This window comes from Falco punctatus, assembly GCF_963210335.1.
Source record: "Falco punctatus genome assembly, chromosome: 6".
NCBI lineage: Eukaryota > Metazoa > Chordata > Aves > Falconiformes > Falconidae > Falco > Falco punctatus.
In genome coordinates, this window is record NC_137585.1 from 52,342,561 (window position 1) to 52,366,222 (window position 23,662).

Here is a 23,662-nt window from a genome sequence, read left to right on the forward strand (position 1 = left end):
GAAAACAAATTAGTATGTAAAAATGTCAACTAAGAATTATGAAAATGCCTGTGTTTTTGTCAGAAAAAGAATGTGAAAGCCAAGAACTATTGTAGTGCTCAGAAACAGTTCCAATGGCATACATGTAAATAAAGAAATATCAGAAAAATTAATGCAGTTATTAAAATTAAAAATTCTATATTCCATAATAATTATTAGAATGAGTCCTAGTAAACTGTATAACCTATTTTTGTAGTATCTTCAAAATATATGGATGTGCTTTAAAGAAATCAGGATCTTCCTAAATAGAGAAGACATGAAGAGATTTGTTTGGAACAGGCTTAGACAAATTATTGTCTAGGGCTTCTCATTTGTCAGAGGTGAGGTGGAGTGAATTAACAGGACTAGCAGTATGTCCCCGGCTACACTGTCCTTACTATTACTGAGAAATACATGCCAACAGACAAAGATCAGGATTAAAATGGTATTGTCACCAAATTGCTGAAATTTCTGTCTTCAAATGTATGTTGTCTTTCATGCTCAAATAATGCAATTTATCCTTTGATACACAAAAAGTGGTGTTCTTTCAACTGTGAAAACTCACAGAATTGTGTGGATTTTCAGACCTACACGGCTGAATTTGGAGAACAGAAATCATAATGTCAAGAAGTATAGCTTCAGTAAGTTCTGCATGGCTAAAATTTATTTTCACCTTGCTAATGGGGGATGCCAATGTACAAAGCCCTAAGCAGTTTCTAACTCTTCCTTTCCCTTTTCCTCTCTCCCCAAACCTGTCCCACCTGCTGTTGCAAAACCAACCTCGTTCACTTTGTGGCTTTAACAGAACCCAAACTGTTATCAATCATCTTTTGATAAGTACATGTTATGTAGTTAATACCAAAAGACAGAGGGAAATATGCCAAAGCATTATAAAATAGGTGCAGTTTAGTGAAAAGCTGTTCTTCAGGTGCTCAAACTCCCCTGTTGTAGTAAGTTTGTTCTTTGTTGGTTTTTGACCTGCAAAAAGTGATGTTCATTCTGCTGCATTGTTTCACGCCACAGATGACTCATCTACTGCCTTCCCTGCCTTTGGATGTTGGAGTGGCTCCAGTCAACCAACAGGATTTGGGGCATAAATCTTTCAAAGGGTATTCTTACACTATAAACACAATACACCTCCCTAAACACATGACCATAAGTCTGATGATGATGCCAAGCTGTGTGGTGCTGGTGACATGCTGGAGGGACGGAATGCCACCGAGAGGGACCTTGACAGGCTTTAGAGGTGGGCCCATGTGAGCCACATGAAGGTCAAGAAAGCCAGGTGCAAGGCCCTGCATATGGGTTGGGGCAATTGCCAGCATAAATACAGGCTGCATGGAGAATGGATTGAGAGCAGATCAATCTGCTGAGGACCTGAGGAGAAAGACTGGAGAGTGTTGGTTGATAAGAAGCTCAATGTGACCCAGCAATCTGCGTTTGCAGCCAGAAAGTCAACCATACCCTGGGCTGCGTCAAAAGAAGAGTGGCCAACAGGTTGAGGGAGGTTATTCACCCCCTTTACTGAGCTCCTGTGAGACACCACCCGAGTACTACATTCAGCTCTGGAGCCCCCTATGTAAAAAAGACAAGTTGGAATGAATCCGGAGGAGGACCACAAAGATGATCAGAGGGCTGGAGCACCTCTCCTCTGAAGACAGGCTGAGAGAGTTGAGGTTGTTCAGCCTGCAGTAGAGAAGGCTCCAGGAGACTTTATAGCAGCCTTCCAGTACCTAAAGGGGGCCTACAGGAAAGCTGGACAGGGACTTTTTACAAGGGCATGTAATGATAGGACAAGCGGAATGGCTTTAAACTAAAAGAGGCTAGAATTAGATTTGGTATTAGGAAGAAATTCTTCACTATGAGAGTGGTGAGGCACTGGAGCAGGTTGCCCAGAGAAGCTGTGGATGCCCCATCCCTGGAAGTGTTCAAGGCCAGGCTGGATGGGGCTTTGAGCAGCCTGGTCTAGTGGAAGGTGTCCCTGCCCATGGCAGGGGGTTTGGAACTAGGTGATCTCTAAAGTCCTTTCCAATGCAAACCGTTCTATGATTCTAGGATTCCATGATTCCATGATTCCATGATCACATGAATGTATTCAGGTTTGTTAAGCACATTAATTTACTAAAAATCTAAACTTGCTTAATTAATAATGTACCTTATAGGTCTTCAGCCTTAAACTGGTCAATCTGGGTGTGTGTCCTGTTGTTCTTATGGTTTTCATAGCAGTTTTGTTGACCCAACTGGTTTAAAAATGTGTACGTAGATCCTAAAGATTTCTCAGAAATACAGAAGTTTATGTTTAGAGTGGCTGTGGAAATCCAGGCTAATGGGATGCTGAGTACAAAAGATCAATGAGTGCAGACCTGAGTAATATCACACGTACCATTTTTGGAGTCATCATTCAGAACAAGTGAGTTGTTTTGTGGGTTTTTTTTTTTCAGCAGAAATAATCAACAACTTTTAGAATAAAAATAAATATGTGTTGACCCTGCTATGGTTTAAATCTTTATGTTATATTTTGATTTTACTTGTTTTAAACTGCACTATTTGTTCTGGAAGTTACATGAATGAGTTTTATTTCTTCTGCTTTACTTGATTTGGTCACTTTTATTACTGCTTTATCATACCAACAGCTTTCAGCTATTTTAAATTTACAGACTTCCAATGAATTTTGAATGAATAAGGATTCTCTGCTTAGTCGATTTGTAATTTTGATCCTACTGACAAAAGCCTTGTTTTTATTAGGTATCTCTCATGGGCTTTCAGAAATTACAAACTCCAGTAAAGTTAAAAGGTTAAAACTCTTGCTGTATTGTATAAAATCTCTGCTGCCATGCTGTACTCCTCAAATTCTTCCTCTTTGCTAAGCAGTGAATGATTTATTAAATTGGCATGTTCCTTCATTGGTCCCAAGAATTTATGCTATTCCAAAATTAGATGGTTCAAGAAGGTCTGTCTTTGGTACAGAAGTGCAAAAAACCTTAGATATATTGTGAATAATTTTAGTAGCAGAGATTCAGTTAAAGCCTTGAGGTATTTCAGAAAGCTCAAAAACCTCATCATCAATCAGCATGTCTCCATTTCATCAGAAGGAAGTGGGTTTTTTCCTACAAGCTAACATGTTTTTTCACTGAAGATTTTTAAAAATCTGATGTAGAAACCTACTGACGAAGTGCATCCACATTAGATGTAATCTATTTTTGTTACAGCACCATTTCCCCACTGGTTTTCTATTTCCTTGCTTTCGTGGAGGGTTATTTATATTTGGGATAAGGGATGATGCACAGTGACAGATGGGATAGTCCACACCGTTGCTGTGCATTGGTAAGATGCCCTGTCCCAGGTACCCCTGGCTGTGGTGGGGCTCATGGGCACGTCTTTTCCCTGCCTTGGGGTCTGCATACTGCTGGGTGAAGCCCCCACCCTGGCTTTGTGGCCCCCAGGATGGGTGCCCTCTTCCTGGTGGGGGCTTCGGGGGCATTCAAACCAGGCATGTTGCACCAGGATGCATTTAATCTGTTTTTAATTCTTTTGCCAGCCTGCCATTGGTGCAAAATGTGCTGCTGCTTCAGTGAGAAGGGATGATTCAGCCAGCGCTGGTGAAACACCACCAAAGATTGCCTGCCTCAAAAGTTGTGGGACAATTTACACTTTCATTATCATTTGAAAGTTTCTTTTGGCTGGTCGGTATGTTCAGTTCTGGCTGCCCCTTCACTCAGCATAGGGATAATGTGAACTGTGACCCTATGGTGGCACAGTTTGCCATAGGGTATATGAGCTGTTCTGTGGCTCCCTGACATCTCCAGCCCTCCTTCCCAAACACTGATGTCTCTATAGTTCTGTTCGTGTGGTTGTTGTTGTTCTTTTCTTTCTTCTTTTTTTTTTTTTTTCTTTTCCGTTTTGGTACGAGTTGGACTTGGTTTTTGCCTGACTGATTGATCCAATGTATATCCACCACCAGTTTGTCAGCTTCCAAAACTAGGAATTGCTGATTGTGGTCTTCAGATGACTAACTTCATAATATGGCCAAAACTTACTATGAAACAATAAAAATCTAGGTTACTTTTCGAGGCCTAGGTTTATACATTTACTTTAAGTGATGGAAGTAGTCTAGCCACCTTGGCTTTAATTTTCTTATATTAGCTTGAGACCCTTGTAATTAACTATCACAGGGATGTATCTGCAACATCACTTGTCCTTGCTAATGTAAATCCAGGTCACTAAACCCTCCACAATCTGCATCAAAATCAGTCAAAGATCTACCTATGTGTCCCTCCAAACTGTAAGTAGTAGCAGCCAGTGGTGTGATGTGGCCAGCATCACATTCAGCTGCCTTTGAGTCGCTGGCTTCATCAGGCAAGTTTCTATTTGTAACTAGATTTATTGAAAATGGCCTTTGGCATGAGTACAGACCAGAGCTTGGACGCTAGTCTCTGGATCCAAGGGGCAGAGCCCTGTCAGTCTCCCACCACGTCTCTTCCCCACACAGAACGTCAGCCACATCAGGGAGCCATGGAAATAGCTCATGGCAACCTGCTATACATGTTGCTGTAGATATTCGTTGGATGGATCCATTCATTAAAAACCAAATCACATCCCCTTGCCTCATTGATCTTGTAATCACAATGTATTTCTTCTTTACTTTTCCTCCACCTGCCTTACTCCTGAAGGAAATGATCTGTTCCATGTATTGCAACCCGGCATTATAAATGTTTTATAGTGCTTAATGTTTTATTTTTCTTTAAACCTAATTTCTTATTTTCTTTCTGGAAAAAAAAAAAGTTCACTTCAGCTTTGTAAAAATTAAATGTCAGCATTTACGTGGCTCAGAGAAGTACCACAATTCTTCCATTGTTGCCAACTCAGACTTCTGGACAGAGTGATATATATTTTTCTGTATTTGTGTCTTTACACGGTACCTTCATTTACAATATTTGAAAAAGAATGTTTTTTTCTATTTTGCAGTGAACATTTCTGTTTGACATCACATAGTAATTCCTCATCAATGGTGTTTGAAATAAGTGAATATTAAAGATTGGTATAATATTATATGGCTTATTGCTGAACATGCACTGCACACCAGCCAAGGGAATGGGACACCCTGGGTGTTGAACAGATTTAGAAGATGACTGAGCCTCTCTCCCAGACTTATTGGTACAAATGGCCCCTTTTTAGCATTGCACTCCAAAGTCAATTCCATCAATTTACATTTCTTCCCTTATTTATTTTTGTTTAAAATTTATTTTTTCAGCTTTTTGATTTAAGGGAACAAAGAGAATCCTCAATTTTTTTTTCTTACTGGAAATTCTTTGCGTAAGTTCTTTCACTATTCTTTTCCCTGCCACTGCAGTAACTTTTCCATAGATTATCATTACAGATATATTTTACGATAAAGTAGTGAGTAACACAACACAAACACATCCATTCTCTTAATTAAATGAGCTACAGCTTTTGGGCTGAAACAAACAATAATATTATTTATAACTCAAATTACATTATATAAACTATACTCTCATCTATAAAGAGAGTATAAATGGCATAGTAGGGTTCCACGTTTGCTTTTTTCTTTTTTTTCCCCAATGATTTTCCTGTTGACCTCTCTTTTAATTTACAAATAAAACCATGACTTTCTTGACCACCAGCACTGAAAATTCACCCTGGGATCTGAGATCAAGCTGTGTTCTTTCTACTTTATGCCAAAATAGACTCCGGTTCACCTCCTCAGTGCTGAGGTGGCTCTGCAGGGCTGGCAGGAATGAAAAGCAATAACAGTACTTTTGCCAGTAAAAAGATGAACAAATTCTCTCAGAAGTAGGAAGATACCAATTTTCAAGTCATCTTTATAGAAAACAGCTGTTATTTGAAAGAGATGCTCATAGCAGAGCTGGGGTGGGATGTCTCATTGCTTGATGTTCCTCTGCAACCTTCCTTCACTTCTCCCTTTCAGTCTTTCTAGCTCAGTGTGTAGAACAATCAAGCTGAGGTGCTTGTGGCTGCGGTTGAACAACCTCTTTCCCTGTCAGCAGTGCTGGACTCAGGTGTTTCTGCCCTCTTCTGATTGTTTGCACCCCTACGCTTGTGTTGGTACTGGGGCTGCTCTGTGTGTTGGGTGGAGTAGATTTTTGTGGAGCCCCCAGGCTCATCTCTTTGGACCCAGATCCTACCACAGCTCTGCTAACAGTTGTGCTGCCAGGAATATCTGCTCACCCTCCTGCTTCTGTGTTTGTGGGGCATCAGATGAAATCCAGGCAAGGGAGTTTACTAACTCTTTTTTCCTAAACTGGTCAAAGGTGAACATTTAGCCAGTTATTTGCGCTTAGCTGTAAAACATTCCAAAAATATGGTTTTGGAAGTCAGTCTTCCTTTTCATAGTTGGAAAACATATCTTTGCAGTGAAAGTTTGATGGATAAACAATCCTTTGGGACAAAGCATGAAGACGTAACGCTGGGGTGCCCAGCCTCCTTTGGGAACCGGGTGCCTCTGCGGGGCTCAGGCACCTGCATGCACTCAAACACAGGGATCTAGAGCTCCTGCTGTGGAGCTCATCGTAGGAGAAAGGCATTTACACAGGGCAGAGACGTGGGCAGAGCACAGGGAAGGCAGTGCCTGACAACACTCCAAAAAGATGCAAACAGGGACTGCTGTAGTGGTTTTCAGAGGCTGCAATTATTCCCATTGCCAACCAGGAGGACTGGGGCACTTGACAGGTGAGTGATACTCTCAGGAAGATGGTAGCATGTGAGGCCAGGCAAAGGCAGAATTGTATCCAATGGTGCATGTGACACCCCCTTCCCTGGCTGCAGCGAGTCTCGGTACTCTTGGCAGAACCCATGTTCAGCTGCTTAATTCTGTAATTTACTGTGGTTTATTTCTCATTTATTAAACAGGGTAGAGAAAAGGTAATGGTGCCTAACAGACTGCTGTCCCTGGAGCTCTTTCAGGCTGTGGATCACAGAATCACAAATTCAATCTTTGGGAAGTATTTGGCCGGCTAAGGTTCTGTTGGTTCTTAAGGAGTTACGCAGAAGGCAGGAAAATGACTGTGCGAAGTTCATGGCGAGCTGCTGATGCCTGGATTGTCAGCTGCCCAGCACTGCCCTCTTCTCCTGCTGGCTGTCCCCTGTGAGCCCATGTGCTACCAGTCCCTCTGAGAGCACTGAGCTGGTTGTCCAGTGCTGTGCAATCCTTCTGGAGAGCCTGACAAGCCTTGAGAAGCAAAGCTGAACAGCTATATGCACTTTCTAACAAGGCAGATTTAACAGGAGAAGAAACACTGATCTGTGGGCAATGTGTGCTGGCATTTACAGTTCCTTCTGCTGGCATGTCCCCTGTGAAATGTGATTCTCTGCACTCCTTGGGTTTAAGGAAACAAATTCAGTGGAAGCTGATTTTTGATCTTATCTGTAATTCAGCCCACTGGATATGAACTGACATGTAGACTAAGAGAAAAGGAAGACAATTACAAAAGCAGATTAAAACAGGTTCCAAACAAACCAGAGATTCATGCAGAATTTGTTCTAGCAGAAAAAAGTCTTGTGCTTGCTTTGGCTGGTATGATGCACTTCATTTTTTATTTTTTATTTTAAAATGCAGTTTTGTAGGCTACTTCTGCAAGTATGTGATTGAGACTTCATTTTAATAATCACGGCAATTTGAGTACGCACTTTCTGCCTAAGGGATAAACATCTGCCTGCACATAGTAGAAAACATATCTGTGACAGTGAATTTCTGTAAAGCTCTGATTTCTCACCAGCCACCACCAAAAAGGTAATTCTATTTTAGGAGTAAACCCAAATGCACGGAAGTAAAGACATTCACAGTTAAGACATCAACTCTTTTTTCCTCCTGGCTCCACACAATTTGTTTATGTATTACAGCATCTGCTCCAGGTTATGTAAAATCTGTTGCAAGAACTTGTGATATCCGATGAATAAAGGACAAAGTCTGAGTTTAGTTTGGAATTTTCAGGGTTTAGTGAATTCTGCTGTACCCTGTCCCAGGTCTTGCTGCTCCAATTGGTTCAATTGCCATTTATCTCTTTCCATGATTAATGACAAAGCTACTGCCGCTGAGTGCCTTGAGCTCACCACGCTGTGTGTTAGGTACCGTATAATTGTAATGAAAAGACATCCTTTGGGTCAAAGTGCTAGAATGCACATACTAGTTAGCAGACAAATGTCTTTTTAAATTGGATGGACTGCTAGATTACATTATCAGAAGCAACCTTTGCATTTTATGAGTTGTTGGTTGTTTAAATGAGAAGAATGATCCTCAGAATCAAAATTCTGTCTTTAGCTCAATTTTTAATATTCAGACTGCATGGACATCCATTTTGACATCACACAAACTAGTTAGCAATCAGAAAGCTTAACCCTATTCATTTCATTCAGATGAGTGGTCTCACTGGGGTTAACCGAAGTGCTTATAAAATTACTATAAACATGGCTACTTAATTCTTGCTTAGATAATGTTAAATCATTTGATTAAATCCCTCTTTTCCCCTCAAGGCCACCAACAAGGCAAATTAACAGAGACTCACAAATATCCAATTATGATCTAGTCCAAACCATATGTATTCCCAAGGAGAAAAATAAAATTAAGAAGTTTCTTTTAACATGAGGAGCTTTTTTTTTTAATGTCAGAGTGAAGACAGAGCAATACTACTGGATTACCATAATTAATTAGGTCAACTTTAAAAAGAAAACAGCTATAAATACAAATTGCATTCAGAAATCAATGGGATTCTTTATAAGAATTACATATTTTGCTTTCATTACTTGTAAATGTACACTTTTCCCAAGGACAAATAAGTGTGTTCTCATTTCATTAAATAACGCATACTATTATGTACCTGAGAACGTGCAGAATGACAGATTAAAGGACACATGGACAAACCATTTATGGCACTTCTTGACTTCTCAGATCTTGATTTGGCAATTAAAACACTATGTCTGTCACACAGGTGCAGTGCACTTTGGGGAGACAGGCAATACATACTGAATTACTGCTCCATATTCCATGGTTATATAATCTAGATGGGGTAAGTGTTTTTAATCAGTATGAATACATATTGCAAACAGCAAACTGCATCTAAGAAATGCTGAGATTTGTGGAGTGATCTCTCGACACTGAAGAACATTTTTTGCAAGGATGACACCTGTAAGTGTGACCATTGTGATAATCCCTACTCACAATCACATTGTGATGTTTAACAGCTAACAAAGAGTAGGTAAAGTCCTATATTCTATATTGAATTCTCAATTTTATACATATATATTAAACTCCATAAAGTCCTATATTCTGTTGTTTCAGTAAGAGACTGGCATGTCAGTACAGAAAATGTTGACCTGTCCCGTGGACAAAGCTGGGCTACTGCTCCAGGCAGTGCAGTGGGAGGGGACCGTTTCTGAACAGGTGTGACATGTGGCTTCTGCTTGAGCTGTGCAGCTAGCTCAGTAAACATGAGGTAGGGAACTGCATCATTTATTTTGACCAAATAACCAATAGCTATGGCTAAAAAAAAGATTCATTGAATAAAGGCTATGCTTGCAACCTTTGGCATTTTCTGCCTCATGATTTCTTAATTGGGTAAATAGCTATTACACTTTGCTAATTTAAGTAGTATTTCCAGGTTTACTTTTGTGTTTATCTCTTTAAAATACAAAATTGCATAAAACCAAGTCAATAGGAAGAGTTTAAGTCTTTTGGCACTTTATTTTCAGGAAAGCATGGTTTCATTACACCCATTCCACATAAAAAGCTACCACTTTTTTTTTGCTCAAACCTTCCCGGGCATTTCATCCTCGGTCAGAGCCCAAATGGAAAAATGTGTTCCAGTGGCTATGTCATCACCCTTGCACTTGGAAAATCAGAGTGCATTTTTTCTTCAGGAGTCTCTTGGCTCCCTTTCTTCCTTCTGTCTTCAGTCCTTCCTTTCAGCACACTTGTGTTTTTCTCTGCAAAAATATGTTACCTAGAGGACAAGTGAGAAGGTGGCATGACTTAGTGGGCAAAGGAAAAGACATGGGTAGACAGAACCAGAGAAAAATTGCAGGAAGAGAATGGTGGAGCAGAGCGTGGAAGACAGCCTGTATGTAGTTCAAGCTGCTACTGGGATGAGACAAAAATAGAGTATTTAATGTATGCCTGTGGCAATTACCAATATTAATATGACTGTATAATAGCTGTTAGAAGCATAAAACTAGGAGAATAAAAATTGATCATAGAATTTATACAAACCATTATGATAATTTAAATCCTTATTATCATTGTTTACTTATGTCTTAGGGTAGAATAATGAACCTTTAATTGCAGGCAAGCAATTCTATGTCAGAATAAATCAGAACTTGGGTGCAGTGATAACATGTATCCAACAATGCCGTTGATTTTGGCACTCATTCAGCATTCTTTATATTAAGTTTTAATGCAAAACATCTGAAGAACACTGTTAAAAAAGCTGTTAGATACAACCCATATACAATGAAATGTTCCCTATTCTCTCCCCTTTTTTTCCTCCTGACCTACACAGGCCTTATTTTTACAGTAAAGATTCACTTTTTGATCTCTAAACTAAGGGAAACAATGAGCCAAATAAAATAAAACACACATGCAGCAAGCACAGTTGATTTCTGAGGCTGGAAGGGTGAAATGCGGAATGACTCCTTGTTCCAGGAATGTTTTGTTAAGCATTCAGAAATATTGCTTTCTGAAGGAACTATACACATTAAATGGTCTGGAACAATGTCATATCAAAAGACTGATGACTGTGGTTTAAAACCAGGAGATTTTAATCTTAGTCTAGAATAGAGTAAGAAGTATCTGTTAATTTATTCTAGTTTCTAGTTATTCTAGTGTGTTGAAGATATGACCTGTTGCAAACTTGAGACTCATTTGAGAAGTAATATAAAATGTTATTAAAGGACAGACATGCTAATAGGACAGCAAAAAACCCCACTTGTGTCAATACTCAGACTCCTGAATGTCTCAGGCACCCTTGCCAAAGGTCCCTAGCCAGCAAACTCCCCTTCATTCCCCTTCATATATTACCAGAAGACTGTGTCAAGCACCTAAACTGGTCTGAACTGGAGACCTGAGAAGGGGCTTTACTGCTTTTGTGGTTTTTGCAATGCGCTGGTGTGTTCTGGGGAGCTGTGCTAGCCAGTGAGATGCGGCTGGGGCGACCCTGGTGTAGGGAGGCAGGTCTGCTGAACCTCTGTTAAAATCTCTACCATAATTATTAATGCTTCCTTCAGTGAGTAGGTGGAAAGCCATAAGATAAATGACAACGTTATTGGTGTTACAAATCAAGGGAAGGCAATTATAGTGACCTTCCAGAAAACAGCAATCTAAAGAGAATGAAGTATTTCTAGCTTCTGTATCAGCATGGGAAATAAATCAGAGGAAAATTAGGCAACGTTATCTAAAAACAATTCTCAGATTTGGGTGACCAGCATTTTATAATGGACAAACCCCCAAACTCAACCACCTAGCCCCCACCCCACACCTCTAAAAGTTACGTAGATTTTGCAAATAAATTGGAAATTCTCTGGCAAGAATTGAGTACCAAAAGCATAAACAGGGTCTAAACAGGTTATGTCTACTTTTCTCATCTGTCTCAGCTACTTATCTTGCCACCTACTATGCTTTATTACATTTTTTGTTTTATAAATTAGAATTTAAAAACAGGTAGAAGCTCAGATAAAAATCATGAAGTGAAAACAAGAATGTAACATTCCTGTTCCAGGTTGAACAAAGATTCGCTGTGTCACCAGTGTACTGGCACTGGCAGGAACTGGAGGTGAGTATAGAAAGAATCAGAACGAACCCCAGAAAGTTCAGAACATTATCAGAGCATTATCTTTCTTCAAATACACACACATATATATGAATATACAAATGTTATTCTAAAATTTCAAATGCCAATAGTAATAATGCTGTATTTCATATTTTAACCATTGTTAAACTAGCTCTAATACAAATGGAGTATTACAAAGTCTAAGCAAGAACTAAATTTGAGTTGAGTTATATTTAGGGGAAATGCAGTAGTAAACACTTCAAGTTAAAAGCATTTCTTCACAAAGTAAAATGGAGTCTTTGCAGGACTTCGTGATTAAAAGTGAAATTATTTGCTTATAATTGGGCTAATTAGTGGCTGGACTCAGCACAAGTCTATTTTTTCTAGGGAAAGATTTGTTGTACCATATTTTAACTAAGCAATATTATTTTGTATATGTTTAATACTTATTTCTAGTGAAAAGGCTGTGAGATTAAGCAAGAATCTTATTTTGCACAACCTATTTCACAATTAAGCCTTTCTGAAACTAAGGCAATTAAATGAGCAGAATCATTTTGCTTGTTTTGCTCATACAACTTTTATATAATCCACTTACTGCTGATATTTCTTAAGTTCTGCAGCCTTATATTCTTGATCTCTCTTTAAAGATTCTAATTAATACTGAAATACACATACCAAGCTACACACAGAGGCCTCCCTTAACAGAATTTTAAGGCTGTGAGTTCAAGTACTCGAAGGATATAGAAATGCAAGAATCAAGATTACCAGTGAATTCTCAGGTTCTGTCCCTTTTACGAGTATGCGTAATCTTTAATGATCTTTCTGCCTTCTCTGTTGCTATGCTCACTAAGATTTTTTCAGAAGTTTTTGTTTGGCCAGCTCTGGAAGGTAGCTCCTCTGCCTCAAGAAGCCACTGCCAAAGCTCAGGTTGTGTTTTTTCTCAATATTGAACATTAATTAGCAGTTGAAACATGGAAGTTATGTGTAGGCATATAAAGTGTTTGCCTTATCTTGTTATCCATCATGGAAAAATCCAGCCCAAATAAAACCGGGCAAGGTTATAAGGCACTTACATCACAGATCAATAGTGGGAAGTATTGGACAGCCTGATGTTAGTGGGGGCTGGGACTGGCTAGTTCTGCCTGAAGTGCAGTCCATAAGGAATGTAAGTAAAAAGAGAGCCCAAATTCATTATTGGTTTAGTAGGCTTTTCATTTGTTTCTTTTTCAGTTTTCAACAGCATGGCATGTCCATGTTCTCCCCTGTCATGGACAGCTCTGGAAATACAACACAGGGGATGAAGCACAGGAGAAGGAAAGGTTAGATGTAACCCCTGGTGTGGCTTTCTAGCTGTTTTCACTTCTGGGAAGCAGCCTACAGCCCTTAAGGGAGATTGTAGTCCTCCTCTGAGTCCACAGACAAATCAGTATTTAATCCAGCACAATTAGAAGATGCCTTATGAGGTGAGGTGAAACTAATCTTAAGCTGAGGTCCGGTTTGGCAAACACTTTGAGCCTAAAAATACCCAGCAAAAAGCAGTATTAGAAAATGGCAAAGCAAATTACTGCAACTTTTTACTTTGAAACAAGTAATTTAAAAAATTGACCATTGTTACAGCAATGTCAAGGAAGGGTTAAATAACTTGAGAATGAAATGGTACCACACAATGCCAATATCTAGTCCAGCTGAATTGCCACAGACTATGCTATGCAGAAAGCACTAGAAGGCCAGAGTCTCCATCTACCAGGTAGGGAAAAAAGGAATCTATTTAGTGAGATTTTAAAACTATTTCTACTTTTGCTTTCTCTGAGTTGAGCCTGGTACAAGCTTCATTGCAATCAATCTGCCTTGGCTTGCTAAAGAACAAAATGCAAACAGGTTCAGAAGCAAAGGACATGACCTCATGGACTTAATACCTGCCCTGCGTTGTGGCTGTTATTAACTCATAGCCGTTGACCAAAGGGATAATAAAAGTTCTGTTACAATTTATGACTGATACTGAATATTAAAATCCAGAGACACATCTGTTAAATTACTAAGCAACAGTTACCTTGACCATGGTTATTCAGGCTTTATTTTATTGTGAAATATGAGATCACCTCTTTTGCCTGACAATGTTGAAATAATGATGTTCAGAGTGGGAAGAAATTAAAATACTTAAAACAGTTAACTTGTAATTATTCCTACTTATTGCAGTTAAAGAAACCTTCAGGATTTTGGAGCTGAGAAAGCTGATTCAGGCATTGAGTCTGAAAAGAAATTAAACATTCAATTTATATGTGGAGTTCAGATTTTAGCTTGCAGTTCAAAAATATCTGTGTTTGGGAAAGTATGTAAAGATATACTTGATTAGCACTTTCTTGCATCAGGGGCATGGTATAGTACAAATAATGCCAACTTTTAAAATATACTTTTATTATTTTAATATATAATACATAATAATATATATTTTATTATTAATATAAAATATGTAAAATAGCATTAAGGATATACCCTATAGGAAAAGGAAATTAGAAGCTGACATCGAAGGAATTGAGGATATTTCAAGAAAGTTCCAATTTCTCATTATACTAAAGTGTTACATTATAAGTTGCATAAGAAAAAGAAAAGTTACCTGAAACCTGACTCAACACATGCAAAATTTTACCAAAGTAGATTTATTTCTTTATAGATCTATGTAAAGTCTTTATTGCTTGCAGTGTAATTAGTGAAATTAGTTTATTTGCAGTTTGCGATTTTTTTATAATTTACTAGTTTGTTTAAAAATTATTCTCATCACTTTTTAAGATCCCATTTTATCAGTGATTATTTTAAAAACTGTATGTTGTTGACATCTGAAATTGCAGAGAAAATATCAATTGCTGTCACTTAAAAGAGACTTCAACGAGATATAAGCAGAATACTAATGCTGATTAAAGTTGAAACTTATGAAGTGTTTCCACATAAAACATTTTGTTTCATCGGAAAAAAAATTCATTCTTTATTCCTTACCATAAAATGTGTCCAAAATATTCTGCATGTGGCTGTTGCTATGAAGAAATCATAGAATCATAGACTGGCTTGGGTTGGAAGGGACCTTTAAAGGACCTTAAACTTCAGCCACGTTTCCAAAAGGAAAGAAATGTGAGTGAGCAAATGCAAGCTACCAACTTCACAGCATAGACAGCATTTCAAGGCTGTAAAGTGCCAGAAAAATGCAAATATGGAGACCTGGTAACTTAGTTCCTTAGGGACCTCATGGCTGTGACTTAACTGCTGCAAAACATTGGTGTGTTATAAAGCCACTGATTTCAAAATGATATAACAAAGGAATTTACTTCTTTCAGTACCTGTACAATGGCTTCATACTTTCAGGTTCAAAGTGCCAGGTGCCAAACAGGTTCTGCTGAGGAAATGTTAAATGTGTTGTTCTTTTCAATTCTCCCCCCATGCTCACTAGCATATATATGGATCAGCATTAGTTTTATCTTTTGGACTCCTGTGCCTTGCTGTAACGGGTGTGGGCATCAGGGTGCCCACAAGAAGAGGAAGAAGGAGCTTTAGCAAATAGGATACATACTGCCACTGATGGGTTATGCATGTTGCTTGCATTGTAACTACTTGAAATTACTTAACATCTTATCTAGATCCTGTTTTGTAATCAGTTAGCATTTGAGAGGTACGCTTACTTCTTAACATCGAGTCATGAGGTAGAAAGGGTGCAATATGGTTTTAAAGTTTTGTGCCCCATCTGTTTTTAAATTATATCAGCTATTTCAAATTTTCTGTTTGTATTCCTCAAAAAGTGACTTGCCCTTTAGTCAAGCTGTCTTTCATTATGCTCCTTCTTTCTTTAGCTTGCTAAATCCACTCTCTTTTGTGGCTCAGATAAATTCTTAAACTTTTAGAATTTGCAATGGAGCTATTTTTAGAAAATCCGTATAACCTGATGGAGAAGATAATAATTCAGTAAGTATGTTTAGCCCTGCGGCCAGATGAGCTTACAGAGCTTCCTTTGTTCATATAAAGGATACATTTTTTCAAATTTCTATTAATGTAAGTTATGAAGCCAATGATTTTTTAACAGAAAGCAATAAATATGAGCATATGTCTAAGTGGTCTTCTGCAGGCAGATATTCCCTTGCTTTGCTCATGCCATGAGTCCAGCAGCAGCTGTGTGGCCCAAGATAATTAACTATCAAGCTTGATCAATGTCCATTAAATGCACCCACACAGCTTTCATTTTGTTCACAACATGTGAACAGCAAACTGAGGTCCACCTCCAGAAGACCTTGTAAATATTGCTGAGGATATTATCTTGAGCCTATCTGCATTAAGTAATTAATTGAACAAATAGTACAGTATTGTGTTGCCACATACAAATAGACTTGAAATACTATAGTTTCTCTATGTAGATGCTGAGAGGGAGGGAGTCAAGCCTGGATTGTCCTGAAAAGTGTCTGCTTTTGCCTTGAGTCTACTTAGAAACATTTAAAGCAAACGACAGGTTTTGGAAAACTCAGCTATCATTAACTTTGCAAAAGAAATCAAGTGTAGAGGCTCTCCGTGTCATCATATTTGGCCTTTAGATACCACGGGCTGAGCATTGACAGCTACTCCTTTTTATGGTCTCACTTGTCTCCTTGCATTGAGCCTTATTGCCGGTTAGGCTCATAGGCTTCCCAGAAGCAAGGATGCATGGGAGACCTTCCCTGTCCTGGGGGACAGAGGACCTACCCTGACTTAAATTTCCCTTCCCATAACTTGTTTCTTTATTTTAGCTAATGATAGTTTAAAGCAGAATGCAGAAATGGTGCTGGGAGTCAGAACAGGAATTCAAAATCTGTTCCTTTCAGACTAAGTGCCAAACTACAGAGTCATGTGTCCTTTTCAGCTCGTTTGCCATGGTAAATCACAGGGTTAGAGGCAGACATCAGCTCCTCACATGTCTCTAATGCTTGGCTAAATATCACCTTGCCCCTACGTCAAGCAGTCCTGTATCACCAAGATACTGAAGCATGCATCTATCTTATGCACACATTTAAGAGGATAATTTAACACAATTTTGAAAACAAACACTAGACCAAGAAAAGCTCTTAGTCTTGGGAGACAGACAGAAAATTAATTTCAGATGTGTCTGGTTTATTCCATTGGCTTGGAAGAAACTGAACATGGACTTCTGTGCCCTCTCATATGTGGTCTCATCCAGCTTGCCTGCGCAGGAATAGTTAATTACAGAGGTGCAAAAAAGGCATGTAGTGAACTGAGATGATTTAATGAGAGCCTCCTGGTTAAACCAGATAAAAAAGCAAAAGCCAGTTTGGTGTAAATAGTATAGATCAACATGAATGTCCTGTGTTCCTACCATCTTTTTATACCAAAGAGGTTTTAACACTTCCTAGTTCAAACTATCAGGAAATACTCAGCACTCAATATTTTTCCTCCAAAATGTTGTTATCCCACTCTGACGCTGAGGAAAAAGATGCTAGTTTAAACAGCCCAAAGGCAGCAAGAAAGGGGACAGATTCATATTCAGGAACAGTTGCTGCAGCTGGAAGGCAGCCCCTTGCTGCAGGCAGCAGAGCCCTGGGAACGCTGCTCAGTGCAGCTCCGGGGCTCTGGCTCGCTGGGAGTGATGCCATCTCTCTCTGGAGGTTCCCCATCGCTCTGATCAGTGATCCAACTCTCACTTGCAATTCCTGCAAGATAAATCTTTTAAAGGCCAAGGTATTTTATAATTCTTCTGTAACACCAGTGATACTCTCAGAGAGAATAGGTTCCCTTCCTTTTGTAGATGTGCTTACATCTCATTTTTTAAGAAATACTTAAAACATTGAATTGGGAAGACAATTAGAAAATAAGCTATTGTTTTCGATAAAGTAAATCTCATATGTAGCCAGCAGGGCAGCTAGCAGGAAATCTGAACCGTGATGGTATATTTTAAAGTTCAGAAACACAGAAGTTAAGTGGAGATTCAGTTTCTCTGTTTCAGGGTCCAGCTACAGTAGAAGGATAACCTTCTACAAAATAGGAAAATCTCACGTGTGTTAAAGATGGCCCCACAGGCATCACCTCCTTCACCCAAAAGTGGGGGGAGAGGTGAAAACTCTTAAGTGGAATAGAAGCTTTTGGAAACAGTGGGCAGGTGCTGCTGGTGGGCCTAGTGAAGATTGAGGATGGCAGTCAGAGGTGTCACAAAACAATGGAAAAGGAGCCAGCAGTTTCACATTAGGTATATTCTTCATTTAGCACAAAGAGAGCTTTGCATCTGACCAAAACACATTGCATTTTTGGTGCAGAAACAGACATTTTAATGTTGCTTAATCAAACATAATTTATGGCGTATGTTTACCATGCAACTGCAGTTTTGGTTTCTAAAAACCTTTGGAATTTGGTACAACTCTAGCAAATGTTTCCATACATTCAAGTTATCTTTTTTAAAGGCAAAACTATTCCCAGTATTTCTTTGCCACTGGATTTAGTACATGACCATGTGGGAGAGGTTATGCACATGCCATGTACAGGAACTGGTAGTGCCTGGCTAAAGTAGCTTGGCATAGGCAAGTGTGATCTGGCAAAGAACAGATCCTTTGCTAATGAATCAGCATGAGCAGCTCAGTTTGGACAGAAACAAACTGTAAAATGCCTGTTCAGCAGGAGCACTTCCTCGAATACATCAAAGCTGTTCCTTTCTACATGGCACAGCGGAGTTCTTTCCAAGAATTTGTAGGCCAGTATTCTTGCTTTTCAAAGTGTCTTTAAATGGGTACAAATCCTCTCTCCTGAATGTCATGAAACAAACAGAAAGGTATGCAAAAAATTAGAAGCATTAAAATATTTAAATAATCATTCATGCAAAGCATAAGCACAGCTGGAAGCAGTGTCCCCTTGAGTTCTTGCTTATATTCTGACTATATTTGAAATACATGTGTTGCTGTTATTTCTGGGGAAGCATATACATTAAATATTCTTGTTTTCTCTGTCTGAGTACTTACAATAGTTGGGTTTTTTTCATTATGTTTAATTTCCTCTATAACTAAGCACTAAAGTAGTACCTACATTACTGGTATGGGATATACTGCATCAGTAACTGAGGGGTAGTTTTGCCTGTTTCAGCAGAATGTGACAGAAGAATCAGAATTAATATCAGAAGTAACATGATAGCCAAGTTATAACATCTTCCAGTATTTCTGAGGCTATGGACCGATTCTGTGGCCATCATGCACAAAAAGTAAAAAACAGCAAGTCAATGTATTATTCATTACAAAAGCGTGGTTGTGGTGTTGAGACTGTCTCCCAGGTCCCAAGGCAGGGAAGTGGCAGTGAGTTGAGAGCTGTGAACCCATCTCTTCCCTTGTGAGGGACAGCCTCAGCACACACACAGGGACATTGTGACACTGAACATCTGCATCAGCCCTACGGCCTCAGCTGGCTGCAGGGCAGGAGTGGGGAGTGCTCTCAGCCACAGGCTACTCCCCAGCTTGGTCAGTAGGTAGAGGAGACCTGGAGATAATACTGCTCTCATAGGTCTTCATGGTTTGTTTCACATTTTTTGGACAAATGGTGGCACTGGCTACCTAGTGTGAAAAAGACAGGGATGGTTGTGATGGGGACTTCAGGTTCATGGGGAATGGTTTGCAGGTTGTTGGTCTCTTGCTGCATGTTTTGGTGCAGAAGTAGGAGATGGCAGAGCTGAGCACAGTTTCTGGCCAAGCCAGGCTGGTTTTTTTTATCTAAATCCCTCTAATCTAAAGCAGTGTTGGTCCTGTGTCTTAACTTCAGCAGAATTTAAGTGCACTGCATCAGACCCGTGCATGGTATGGATTAGTGATCTTCTGCAAAGTTTTGTATTTTTTCGTAAGAATCAGAAGTATGCACTTGTAAGTAGAAAGGAAAACTTGGACATGTTAATGACTGGGATGAGGTTGGTCCATCTGATAAGCTAAGTAGTGTACCAAGATTTTCTGGTTTTGCTGTTGATGCATAACAGTCCAGGTGCAGTGGTTCCATCAGACCTAGGGGAGGGGGATGACATAACCAGGCTCCCTGCAGAGAGCTTGGTGAAAAGGGAGTTGGCATATTTCAGGAGTGGTCAAGCATCCAAGATTGGCAGCTGTTGCTGCTGACTGCCTAAGAACTGCTGTCAGAGCACCACCTGTGGCTTCAGACTGAATTTTACAGGGGACACATCACTCCTGTGTGCGAGAGGGATCCTCTGGCAGCTCCTGGGAATAAACCAGCTCCTGCTGTTTCTGAGTGAGCAAAACAAGCAGTTTGCGAGACATGGAGGGCTTGTCCCGGCATTACAACTGTCTCTGCTGAGACCGTGTCAGCTAACCTTGCTGTGCCAGAAAGATCCAGATGATGGTCTGGAAGATAGTCTGCACAAAGTTGTCATAGAATACATATGAATATATGGACCAAAACAGGGCATAGCAGGATGGAGGGGAAAACAAGGTGCTAGGAGGAAGAAAGCTCTGTGAGGTACCGAGAACGGGGCACACAGGGAGAGAATTATTAAAAAAAAAAAAAAGGTACACCATAAAATATGCAGCAGTAGGGCAGAGATGCACCTGAGAGGATCAGAGCAAGACTGAAGCAGAGGGATTAAAGAACAGAGAAATCAGCAGGAGATGGGGTAAATAATAAGCACATTAAAATGCACAGGGCAGGAAGTACATTAGAAATGCACAAAGGGAAGACAGTTACTCTTGGGAGCAAAGTACTCTGCTCTAACCCTGCCTTATTATGTGACTCTTACCAAGAGTCCCACTCCTCCCTTGCATGGAAAACATGAAAGATTTTATTGGTGTTTGTAAAGTTGTTACCAAGACCATAAGGAATTGTTAGCAGGTTGCTAAGCATGGGATAAATCCACTATCACTTACACTCAGTTTTGATACTCCTAACTCTGATTACTCAGCTGAGGTGTGAAATTTGGTGTCCAAGGGCTTCTTCTGTGGTCAAATATGTGGATATTTCCACAGAGTGTTTCAGGTCTAAGTTTGCTTTCCTTAGAGAGAACACCTTTGCTCAAAAGGCAAGAGCTTGAGGTAGGTGGCTAATGCAAGCTGGGTTGGATAGAGGACATCACGTGTTCAGAACAGTGCTGTGGGCTTCCTAAACCACTCACTCCAGCTACCGACAAATTTCTGATCTCAGGGCAGGAATCACTGGATGATTTGCTCATGTATCAGAGGTCAAAACGATGAGCATAATACTCTCTTCTGATGACAAAACTTTTGACTTGTGTGGAGTTCACTGATGCTCATAATTAGAAGTATCTGCAAATTTTTTTTCAAAATGGGTATTAGCAAAACCTGTTCTTTTCCCACTGATTTTTTTCTAACTCAAGATAAAAGTTACTGAAAGAGTTTCCACTGATAAACCTGAGGCAGACTAATTCTATTTGTTATACTAGTGCTAGTTTTCTTTGATGGTTTCAATGGTGTATGGCAGCTGCAGCTCAAGCTCCTGATCTGAAGCTCAGGCCCTTTTCAAAAGAAGCAGGAGGTGTTCTACTCTGACCAAGCTGCACAGGGCATTGCGTGAGTCACATGGCTGAAGGAGAACTGCAAAACATATGGGCTGGCCCGGAAAGGGGAGCATCAGGTTTTCAAACTGTAATTTCCAAAGTTGCTGGGTTTTGTGGTTTATGATTAGTTTCTGAGTCAATCCAACAACATTTTTTTTGTTTCTGAACTGAATCAATGCTCATTTTTAATACTTCAACAACTCCTGTTGTTTGGAAAAAAAAATTTTGGAATTCCCCATAAGACAGATTCTACAGTTTCCATTCGCATAACACTTGCACTGAAGATACTATTAAAGTTCAAGGTATTGCTTAATGAAGGAATGACAAGGAAGATACCTTTCAATGTTTTCTGATATCTTAAATAAACAAAAAAAACTTTCCACATTTAAAGGGAACATAATTATAGACAATCCTTTAATAAAAAGCACTGTGAATGTGCTTCAAGATGCATGATTAAGTCCAATTCAGGATGTAAGAGACGGAAGTGGGACTGTCTACATGCAGAACATGGTTCAGATTCTTCACCCAGTCTTAGGGACTTTCAATTTCAGTAGGAGCCTCCTGTATGGTTTGGATGTTTGGATGTCAATAGCCCTCTTCCTGGGTGCACCCATAATTTTCTATGCAGACTAATTCAGCACCTACCCCTTTTCTGAGAGCACTTGGGGTCCAGAAATGGAGTGAGCTTCCCTGTAAGTAACTCTCAAACTTACTCTGCCTGTCAAAACCAAGCTTCCTTCAAAATTAAGTAAGTCCGAGTATTGATGGAGGTGACGGTTGGTTTTTTTTTTTTTGTTGTTGTAATAACTTGAAAAGGAATGAGGAGTTTGAGTTCAGATGTCTACTTATCTGGCTCTCTACTGAGCTGTGATCAGTTCAAACCCCAATCCCTTACTGCCCCAAAGGCTTATTCTGATGGCTGGGTATAAATCATTGTAAAAGGAGTCGAAGGGCATAGAAGATCTGAACAAAATCTGTTGAAGCAGTGACAACTTGCAGCAAAGGATGGCTCTTCACAGGCCCAAGAGGAGAGAAATCCAAAGAGCTTGACTTGGGATTATTACAAAAGCAGTGCTTAGAGCCGTAACATTCACACCCTCATTTTCTTAAAATAGGCACCTAAATAGGCATTTAGAGTAAATCTGATTTCAGTCCTTCAATGAATTAATTCTCCAAGTACAAGGATAGGGACAATAATAGCTGTCTTTTTGTAGGGAGGACATGAAAATAAATTCTTGAATGTGTTTGAAGCTCGCAGGTACTATTCTGAATTTTTCCATAGTGATAGTTGGGAGGAAATGGATCAATCTGTCTTTAGATAAGCATTGAATAAGTGGGCAGCTGGTAAGGATAAAACAAAACATTAAAGAACTGCTCATAGCTTTGCAGCAATCTGTTATTAAAAAGCAGTCTAAGTGATAATACTGTGACAGAGTGTGATATGATGAAAGTCTTTACTAGATAGAATGCACTATTGTCTTTAGCAGTTCATGCCTCCAAACAGATGAATGAGCTAAATTCTGATTTTCTGAAAGGACTGCTTAAGGATTCCTCTGTTAAATGCTCCACTGTTGATATTTAAAACCAGACAAATCCTGAAAATCCCAAAATATGTGTTCATATCAAAGAAGGTTGGTTTGCACAATCTTGTCAATGTGTTTTTCTGATAAACTGCTCCTGTAAAGTGACAGGCAAGAAATTACAGTATCCCTGCAAGCAGATGGAGGGTGCATCTTTTTCAGTATGAAGTCATGTGACTGCACGTGCCTGCATTCTCATGCACCCTCACTGCTGTGTGGCATATATTTATGTGACATAATTATTTTATCTACTTTTAGACTAGAGTGGTCAGATGAGAGGTAATATTTAAAGATGTAGAGGGTCTTGTGACAGATGGGATGACAGATAAGAATAAAAGGCACACAAAGGAGCTACTGAATGGTCAGAAGCTCCTTTTAAGAAAGAGTAGGACAACATTGCTGAGAGAACCACCTACTTCCAATTTGCTCAGCATTTCATGAATGGCCTTATTTATAGAAGTACTCAAAAAATTTTGACCAGTCTCACTTGTTTGCACACAAAATACAGCTTTACATTCATAAACTCTCTGTTTTTTGAAAGGTCCCTTTAGACGTTACCCAGAACGCTTGTGTATATCTGTATACCGATAAGTACTTTTTAGTAGCCCGAAACAACTTCAGGAAGCAGACAGTAAACTGAGATTTAATCAAAGTTTGCATTCAATAAATTAGGTGATTCCCCTGTTATATTCCAGCGGGATTATGTTTTCATTGGCATATCTATATTCATTTATATTCATTAAGAACTATCAGCA

The 23,662-nt window shown here is 39.4% G+C and overlaps 1 protein-coding gene across 1 annotated transcript in view; it reads right to left on the minus strand.

The window, feature by feature from the left end:
* The window catches only part of SLC38A4 (solute carrier family 38 member 4), a 76,538-nt gene extending 61,563 nt beyond the window's left edge, over positions 1 to 14,975 (minus strand). Inside the window, exon 1 of the mRNA XM_080392311.1 lies at positions 1 to 14,975. This exon is cut by the window's left edge and continues 19,844 nt beyond it. The gene's annotated coding sequence lies outside the window, so the exon portion shown is untranslated.
* Positions 14,976 to 23,662: the final 8,687 nt, after the last annotated feature.